We start from the raw sequence: 10,346 nt of genomic DNA on the forward strand, positions 1-10,346 counted from the left end.
TGGATTAATAAACCGAGGTATATGTATACCATAGAATACTACTCAGCCATAAAAAGCTGGAAATTTTATATCTTTTGTAACAACCTGGATTAGGAGAACATACTTCTAAGCAAAGTATCACAAAAATTGAAAAGCAAGTGTCACCTGTACTCAATACTAAATCAAAAATAATGGAGTAACAACTACTGGCACACATGACAGAAAGTCCCCACCCAACAAGTATAATGCCTGGGTATATGGCATACTTCCTGGGTGATGGAAACAAGTACAACTTGGGCTTTAACTTTGCAAATGCAAACAATGTAACCCAATTATATGTGGCCACATACTAATCTGAAATTTAAAAAAAAAGAAACTTAGACTCAAAAGGAATTCAAAGAGAAGAGGAAGACAAACATAATATTTATTGAGGACCTAGCCAAAAAAACCATACAGCATTGTACGAGGTGTCCTACAAGTTGTCCTTAAAGTCACCATCCATAGGCAAATTTAGGGATGACTTTTGGGACATCTGTATTTAAAACTCACAACCACTCTATGATACAGGAAGTATTCATTATCTCTATTCTAGTGATGAAGAGATTAAAGCTTGGAGAGGTTAAGTAATTGCCCAAGTTCACCCAATTCACCCAGTAAGTGGAAAGTGTTAGAGGATAAGGTAGATCTGGGGACTCCTGAGGGGTCTTCTGTCTACCCAACACACTGTCTGGAAGTTAACAGAGTCACTACTATTCAGGTGGTTTAGCTTGAATTTTCTTTGTTTATGGAGCTGAGTATTTCAAACTATAACCTTTTATGCAAACATGCAAACTCAGAATATTCTTCTTTTTTTTTTTTTTTTTTTGAGACAGAGTCTGTCTCGGTAGAGTGCCATGGCATCACAGCTCATAGCACCCTCCAACTCTTGGGCTTAAGCAGTTCTCTTGCCTCAGCCTCCCAAGTAGCTGGGACTACAGGAGCCCACCACAACGCCTGGCTATTTTTTTTGTTGTAGTTGTCATTGTTGTTTGGCAGGCCTGGGCTGGATTTGAACCTACCAGCTCTAGTGTATGTGGCTGGTGCCCTAGACACTGAGCTACAGGTGCCAAGCCATATTCTTCTGTTCTAATGAAAAAATACAGTAGGTAAAGAGATTAGGTTCGAAATCACCAACCCTCCCTGCATCTCTTTGTTGTTGTTGTTTTTGACTGGGGCTGGGTTTGAACCCACCACTTCTGGCATATGGGGCCAGCAGCTTACTCCTTTGAGCCACAGGCACTGCCCTGCATCTCTTTGTCTTTGTAGCCATAACAAGCAGCAGGAGAAGAGACTCTTCCTCACAGGAAGCCCACCAGTTCTGATGAGGGTAGAGGCTCTTTGAATAATTGTTTCTGTTCTTCAAGGACTTTGTATAATATGTAGCAGGCACCCTGATACATGTGTTACACACTTGGTTAAGTTTTTTCCTTGTATCAGTGCTTAATGGGTATACATAATTATTTCCATTAAGCAGATGAATAAACAGATTCAAAAGGTTAAGTAATTTGTCCAAGGTCAAAACTTAACATTGGTAGAGACAGATTTTGAGGTTGGGTCTGTCTGATTAGAGCTTAAGCCTTTAACCACTGTGCTGGCAGCTCGATATGTGGGGCAGCCATGTTCTCTGCCCGGGAACTTACCATCTTGGCCTCTTCTGATCAGGCCAGAGGTAGATGATAATGACAGTGGCCTGGGGTGGCAGCTCAGCTCAAAAGAATCAATCTCCTTGTGATGGTCATGACTCAGTCAGTCTTCTCTTCTGAAAAATTTGAGTCTATGACTCACCTAGGGAGTCGATTGATTGCAGAATCAAGTGGCTAAGCCATCGTCCCCAATGGAACAGTGCTTTTCAGTAATGGCCCATGGATAATTCAGAATGATCTAGATCTCAGTGTTCCAGAACTTGGTTTGAATTCTGAGATGTACGTTTTCAAGTATGTTTTCTCCATGATTCCACTATTCAATTTTCTTCTCAGGCCTCATCATCCCAACTGAAAACTTTTGAAATTTTAAGAAAAGCTCCTGATGATATAAATTCATACTTATTCCATTGAGTTATAATTATAGAAAATAGTATTTCAAACAGAATAGAGTGAGCATTCTTCCTGGCTCATCACGGAGAGCCCTGTGATCTCAGCATGAATCTTCATCGCACCTCTCTTCCCTCTCAGTGGTATCCCAGTTTAGGAATACATTATATAGTCATTCTCTTCCTAAGACACATAGTTTCTTGGGACTTTATAGAGTGTCTTATGAAAAATGTAGGGATCTATGGTCAGGTAAGTTTTGAAAACAGGATTGAACAAAGACAAAAATAAAACAAAATAAAGAATGATGAAGTTGTATAAAACAGGATATTTGGGGACTTTCTAGTGTTTAACAATGGTGACCCTGATAGAAGTTCAGCTGGTGATCTGTCATTTCACAGTTGGGATCTTGTAAGGGATGGGGACTCTGATTCACCTTTGGGAAAAAAATGTTTATTTTGGAAAAAACCCTGAAATGGGCCATATTTCTATTTTATACTTAAAAATGAAAACAAAGTTCTATTCAGGAATGGAAAAGTTGTATTTGGTTGGCTCACAGCTATTCATTCATGCATGCAACAAAAAGTTATTGAGCGCTTACTACTCCAGGCATTGTTCCATATCAGGGATTGCCAAACTTTTTCTGTAAAGATAGAAGCTAAATAGCTAGCCTGGCAGCTTTTGCTTCCAGCTTCTTGGAAGGTAACCACCGTAAGAGAAGTGTGACTACTCTGAAACCAACCGTGCCGTGAGAGACTCAAGTCATGTGGAAAGACCCTGGAAGATGAGGTATCCTGAGAGGTGAAAGGGAGACCAAGGAGCACCAACGTGCCAGGGCATGTGACTAAGGGAGCCATCTTGGACATCTGATCTAGTCAAGCCTTCCAGTTCTATTTCTGACTGAAGTCACATAGGACATCCCACACATCGGAGCCCAGTCAACCCACCGAAACTTAAGAGATAATGACAAATTACTATTTGCTATTTTAGGCTCTACACTGAAGGATAATTTATAACCTAGCAGTAGTAACCCATAACATGGGCAATTTGTATAAATATTCTAGGCATATTTTAAAAGAACGAATAACTATAATTGTTGGGTGTGATATTCTATGTGTGAATCAAGCTCATTGGTTTGTGTATCTAAACCTATAACCTTAATGATTTGATTTGCTTTCAATATAAATTACTAAAAGAGGTATATTAAAAAGATTATAATGATTTAGTTAAATAAATATTATAAATAAATACCAAAAAGGAGCTAGATAGTAAATATTTCAGACTTTGTAGATCATACTGTCTAAGTTGTGGGGCAGATGCAGCCATAGACAGCACTGCACACACAAATGGACAGAGATGAATATGTTCCAATAAAACTTAATCTAGAAAAACGAGCAGCGGGCTAGATTATATAGTTTGTTGATGCCTGGCCTTCAGCAATGGACAGCAGCAGGTGAGCCTGACATCACCACTCTGTGGTCAGCACTGCGTGGTGTGATTTGTGAAGTAGCCGGGGCAGCTGTGAGAGTCTCCACAGGGAAGACAAGGCAGGAAGTATTTCTCCACTGGATTTACCCCCAGGAACTTCTGGTCATGAGCCACATTGAGGAATTACTGTTCCAGAAAAGACATTGGCACAATGCAGATGTAAAACTGGAGGAGATGGAAGGTATTGCCATTGGTATGTTGGTTCACTGGATCTCCCTAAGGGCATCTGAATCCCCTAGAGCGCTCTTAAACATATAGACACTTGGGGCCCATCCAGCGAGTACCCAGTTAAACAGAGGTATTTATTATATTAACAATGGCTGGATACTTTCCAGACAGCCCTTATATGCTCTGGACCCAGGATTCGGCAGGTTTGGAGGGTCCCCAAGCATCTATCTGTTTAAGTACCTTGCCCCAGGTGATTCTGTTGTGTATCAGAGGCAAAATCCCTCTGATCTAATCCTTTGAAGTACGGATGAAGAAACTAAGGCCTAGAAATCTTAGTAGGCTATGGAAGTGTTGTAACCAAGCCTGTTCCCATGCCCCCTCCCCCAGGGTGGCAGAGAACATGAGATTGTTTGTGTAACAAAGTCTCTTTATTTCTGAGTAGGAAAATAAAGTTCTCTCATTTACAAACTGGCTCTTAACACTCAGAATAAAAGATATCAACTCCATCGATGACACAGAAAGAAACTGAAAATGACTACTTAGAAAAACTCTTATCTTTGCTACCAAGGGATAACCTTTAAGTAAATGGCCAGCAGGAAGGAAATTCTCAGTAGCCCTACTGTAGAAAACTGAGCCTCTCACTTTCCACGTGCATCACTGTGTCACTGAGTAGTTCTGTTGGTCTGGCAAAATTACAGTTATGAAGTAACAACAAAAATAATTTTATAGTTGGGAGTCACCACAACATGAGGAACTATATTAAAGGGTCGCGGCATTAGGAAGGTTGAGAACCGCTGTTCTACAATGTTTGTGGGTGGGTACAGTGGTGTCACACCTCTGTGTCATATCCCACTCCTAACACCACTTGTCAGATCCGGGACTGGCCAGGTCTCAGGCCTGGCTTAACTAGGTTCTGGATGCAGACCACTAAGCTACCTTGCTTGGGAACAATTTCTCTTAGGTGCCTGAGGGCTATTTACTTTAGCAGGAGAGAGAGGTAGAGTCTTAGAGAGAGTAAAACAGTCTTCTTAGAAAGATAGATTTTAGTCTTTAGCAGAGCTTAGTGATCTTCAGCAGAGAGATGCCGCCGTCCTGGCGTTCTGCAGGCAGGAGAGGAGAAAGTCAGAGTAAGTGGGTCCATGATTGAATGCGCATGCTCCCCACTGTCTTCTCCTCCCAGCCTAATATAAGGCTGATGTGCCTCTCAACACCACAGGTGTAGAGACTGCCAATTCACCAATACCCTCATCTCCTGAGCTCTCATGCTTATTAGGAGAGCTAAATCCCTCTCTATGCCGTTTTCACCAAGGTGTTCCATTATTGAGGTATACAGGTATTTCTTATAACTCTTACTTCTCCTAGCCATAGGCTATGTGGGCTGCTACACCTCTGGCTTCTTGGTGGCATATACTCAACAAGGCTTAGCAGTAGCAAAACCTCAGTCACCTCTTTCACATGTGTGGTGGCTGTTTTGGGTTTGGTGTCTTGGCACCTTCCTTGCTTGGGGGGATTCCTCACCACATGAGTCTTAGAAGGAGGCAGAACTCACTTCTACATGAGCCAAGGAAGCCTGACCCCTCATTTCCAGCTCCTTTGGGGCCAGAGTGCAGGCATGTGGCTTTGGCTAAGTCTTGAGCCTCACCTACCTGCTCTTTGCAATGGATCTGAGAGAGGGCTTTCTGAAACCTTGTGATCCTTGGCTTCTGGGGCAGCCAGAGACTACCTCCCTTTGTCCTAACTGTTTCTTCTGCTTTGCCATCAGTTTTGTTAGCTACCCAAAATCTTTTCTCTTGCTTTGACTATAAACTGTTCTGTATTTTATTCCCTTCCCCAATTTCTTATATGCATTTCCTTTTATTTTAGTAAATCGCTTTTTATGCAGTTGCAGACATCATGACACCGTATCCTGATATGTCTCTGACAAAATATCGGTGTAATAACGTCTTGTATCTTTTCCATACGTTATCTTCAGCCAGAGCAACTTGAGGTGATTTCTGTTGCTTACAGCTAAGAGTCATGATGGACACATCGCTTGATTGGGGAATTGGCAAGATGTGGTGGAAAGAGTAGGTTTGGGGCAAAGTAAACCTGAGCTGAAAAATCTCCATCTGGCTCTAACATCAGCAAGTCATTTATCTCCCTAAACCCCACTTTTCTCATCTAGGTAAAGATAATGATGACTGTGCAAAGTGGTGAGAATCTGGCATAATGTGTGTGAGACACATACTAGGTGCTCAGTAAATATTCATTGAGTGAAAGAGTGAATGAATAAATATATTAGATCAGTGATTCTCACACTTAGCTCTACATTAGAATCATCGAAATGGTTTTAAAAATCTGAAGGCCAGGCCATAGCCCAGACCAAACGCACTGACACTCCTGGAGGAGGGATGTGGCCACTGTACTTCTTCAAGCTTCCCATGTGATCTGACATGAAGCTCTGGGTGTTAGAACAGGACCTCTCTGGTTCCGTCTGTCCTCCTTAAACTGGGAAAACCAGAAACTTTACAAGATGGCTACAAGATGTGAAAGTATAGAGACCTGGTACATGGTAGGTCTCAATAAAAGTCTGCTTCCAACCTCCTCGAGTGTCTTCAGTTAGATGTAGCTTGCTGTGTAGGCAAGGTAGACACTGGAGGCTCAAGGAAGGTCCTGATGTGCACTGGGATTCCCCTCCCACCCACTGAAATTTGCATCCTGCATTAGCTTGTGAGGATTAGCGGCTATTAATGACGTCCACAACTGGGTGGTCCACATGATAGAAACGTGCTGTCTCACAGTGCTGGAGACTGGAAGTCTGGTATCAAGGTGTTGGCACGGTTGTTCATGAGAAGCAGGTGGGGCGAGTGACTGTGTTGACTGGAAGATGTAATGTGATTGTGGGAGGAAATGGGGGGGCATTCTTCCTTCTTTAGACCCCACAACATCTCCCTGCTCTGCTTTCTTCTCTTCCCCCACCCCAACTTCTCCTCTCTGCCCTTTTCATGCTCTCTTTCTCTGCTCTTCCCCTGACTCTCTTAGCTTTCTCTAGTGTAAAAGAAATTTATACTATTATATCCAAATAAATAAATAAGGAAATAGAAGTCAACAAAAGTCAAAATATAGTCTCCTGCTCACTCTCTCAACCAACCAGACCCTGCCAGGCACTAAGGGAGGTTCCGAAAACTGAGTTTGTGCCCTCTGGGACCTTCCACTCCAGTTGAGGCCATGTGAGATCTGAGGCTGCCCTGAGCTTGGAGACAGGGATCAGTAAATGTCCTCTCTTTCCAGTTCTGTGCGAGGGAATGGGAAGTGTAAATGCCATGAAGAAGAACCACTCTGGATTTTTTATGCTCCAGAAGTGGCAAGATGCATCTAGGACATCCCTGTTGGACAGGAAGCAAGGGTGGGCCTGTAAGGGTCCTGCTGAGGTCAAGCTGTGGTTTTCATGGTGGAGGGAAGGAGACTACAGAAGGTTATGGTCAGGAATGGACAGCGTGGTCCCTGCTGTGCAGCGCTCTGCCTGCCTTTTCAGCAGCCTCACCTGCTGTTCTCTCTCTGCGTACCCCTCCATACCCCTACTCATACCTCTCTTTCTTTGTGCCTCTTCCTTTGGATTCCTGAGGAGCTAGATTAGAGCCTGATTAAAAATTGTCCCTGGAACCCGACTATTAGGGATGCCACAACATCTCCCCAAATGTAAAGAGACAGGCACAATTTATGTAATGAAACGCTCCCAGCAGATGGCTGAGTACACTGAGAGAAATACTCAGGTAAGCATCTGGGATGGGGAGGAATGAAATGGGATAGGGAAAGGGTGGAGTGAGCCTCTCAAGAGCACTGCCTCCCTAACCCGTCTTCTAAGAAGGGTGGATTTAAAGCCCCAGGTGCTTTGGTTCGGCTACGAGGGTGTGTGAGTGGGAGTCCTCTGCTCTTTTGCTTGCTGGGTCAGCCTGCCCTCAATAAAAGCAGAATAAAATTTTAAGAATCGCTTTGAAAAGGCACTGTAAGATTAGCCTGATTGAAGCCCCTAGGTTTAGCTCTGACTCCCCAGACTATATCCTTATCTCTTGCCTCTCTTATTTCTCCCATCAGTGGTGAGTGATGGCCCCACTTACAGGTTAGAAGGTCCATGGGAACACTCTTCCGGCATCGGTGCCTTACCCAGCCCTCTCCCACAGGCACTGCCAGCCTTATTATTAAAACGAGGCTGTGGCTCTTCCCTAGACAGGCCAAACTCCTCCAGAGCTGACCACTCAATGACAAGTACAACGTTGGTGTTGTAGCTGGAACTCAGGGGGGAAATGCCTAACAAGCTCTCTAGGCTCTCACTACAGCCTGCATTGGCAGTTGCTTTATTCAGGAAGCATCAAGTGCCTTCTGTGTGCAAAGTCCTGCTCAACAGGCCCTGGAAGACTCTGAACTCCCCATATTCAAAAAGTTGCAGCCAAAAGTTCCTACTTGGGGAGCATGCCAGAGTCACCTAGGGACATCTTCCAGATCCCCACTCCATACTGAATCAGGTTCACAGATTGGGCCCAGGTGTTTGTGGCATAGCAAAGTTTAGAGAGTGGATTTTACCTATGCCCTTGGGTGTCAAGCTGTGCGACAGTTTGAGAGTCAAGGATGCTATGCTTAACTAGAAGGCAAGGGCAGCATAGCATTGCCACAGAAAGGGGTAAGCAATGTGCTCTGAGAGGGTAGACTGGGAAAGAAAGGTTAATATTTATAAAGAAGCAACCTGGAGCAATGAAGGTAAAGTGTGTCTGGTTTCCCAAGAGCATTAATCTTAAGTATAATAACAGCTGTCATTGATTGGTCCCATTTGGCTCACAGTGATAGGACATTGGGGCTCAAGACCAGGTTCCTGCCCTCAATCTGTTTGCAGTCTGATAAGACATGCACGTGTGTAACTACAAGATAATGTGAAGAGCGATAAATACTGTCTTAGAGGGGCTGAGGGCTGTGGTGACCCAGAGAGTGCCCTTCGGATTTGCAGGTTGGGACAAACTTCCTGAAGAAGTTTGGCTTTCATCTGGGGCTTGTAGATAGGGAAGAGAAGGATGAGTGTTCTAGGCTTAGGTGACAGCATGACAAAGGCCCAGAGGCAGGAGACTGGGGAGAAAGGCATCTGGAAGAAGGCCAGTAGTCTTTTGGGTTTGGTTCCCAAGCCGCCTGGGGGAGGTGGGTTAGAGTGGAATAAGAATGGAAAAGTTGGTTGGCATCAAGCTGTAGAGGCCTTGTCAGCCTTTATGTGTCAGTAATGAAGGTTTTGAAGCACCCTAGAATCAGGACAGAGGATGGCCTGCTGGGGAAAGAGAGAAGCAGTGGGGAGATGCTGAGGAAGTGAGGGCTCCAGGAAGACTCAGGTCTGGAGTGTTAGAACTGGGGGAAAGCTGGCACTGTCAACCGAGCTGGAGGGGGACATTTTAGACGGAAACTGATGCATCTAAAGTCAGCTCACTATCCACCTGGAATGGATGAGATGCTGGTAGAGTCTACAACCTGGATGACTCCACCAAGGTGAGTGTCCATCAAGGTATGTGGGCCTTCGGGGTGGGACTGCTGGCATCTGGAGTATAGCAACAGTGTCTCATTCATCTTTGTCTCCTATGAATCAATCCTTAGTGCAAAAGGTAGCACTTATTACATGCACTCTCTAATAAAATATTTAGAGGCTAAATAATTTATTATTATTTTTTTAATTTTTACAGAAGAAAGCCTTTATCAACATAGGCTACACATTTAAGGACCAGTTCACATGCCAGGAACTGGAGCTAGGATGCACAACATACCTCCATTCCAGTTGTGGTTTTTTTGCATTCAGATTTCATCATTGACTGTGAGTATGACTACTCTTGCAGCACCAACAACCTCATCCAGCAGTCCCTGAGGAATAAAGAGCCTGCCTCCACCAAAGGGAACAATCAGCGCCACCCCCTACCTCCCCCCGCCCCCCGCCCGGCCCCACAGTTGGGTAGACTCTGTCTTGCCGGCAACCCGCATCACACAGTTATCAATATTGAGATTCAGACCCTTCTAAGGTATCAAAGGATGCTCCTTTTCCAGAATCTTTTTGTGTTTTATGACCTTCTAAACCAAGCACTGCTAAGAAATTTGTATCTAAATGAATAAATGAATGATGAACTCAGAGGCCAAGAAATGTTTTTCTGGATGGCAATATAAAATTCCCAGGTAGTGGCTGCTAGCACAGTGAAGTGTCTCTGCGTCCCCTGCTGTGGGGCCCACACAGAATGCACTCTGTCTGGGCACTGGAATTGGAGGGGAGAGGTGTCCTTTTCATTGCTGCATCTCTGTTGCAGCCGGCACAGAGTAGGTGTCAATGAATAGTTGCTGAATTTACACACAACTATTGACATTAGTTTCAGGTAGACAATGGAACTTTCAACTCAGCACAAAGTATGGAAACATCTTTCTTGATTATATAGATTCTGAATATACCTACTTGTGGATATCACGTGCAATCATAGCAAGCCATTTTAATCAGCTAATTAGAAAGAGGAAAACTTTTAAAAACATGCAGACGTTAGGCAAAACTCTGGTGTTAAAGAAGCATTTACATATAAAGCAAATCTGTGCATCTTTTAGTAATTATTGGTTCTTTTTTTTTATTGAATGGTAACTATGTACATTAATGCACTTCTG

Source organism: Otolemur garnettii, unplaced genomic scaffold (genome assembly GCF_000181295.1).
Source record: "Otolemur garnettii isolate 467f Iridium unplaced genomic scaffold, OtoGar3 scaffold00082, whole genome shotgun sequence".
In the NCBI taxonomy this organism is placed as follows: Eukaryota; Metazoa; Chordata; class Mammalia; order Primates; family Galagidae; genus Otolemur; species Otolemur garnettii.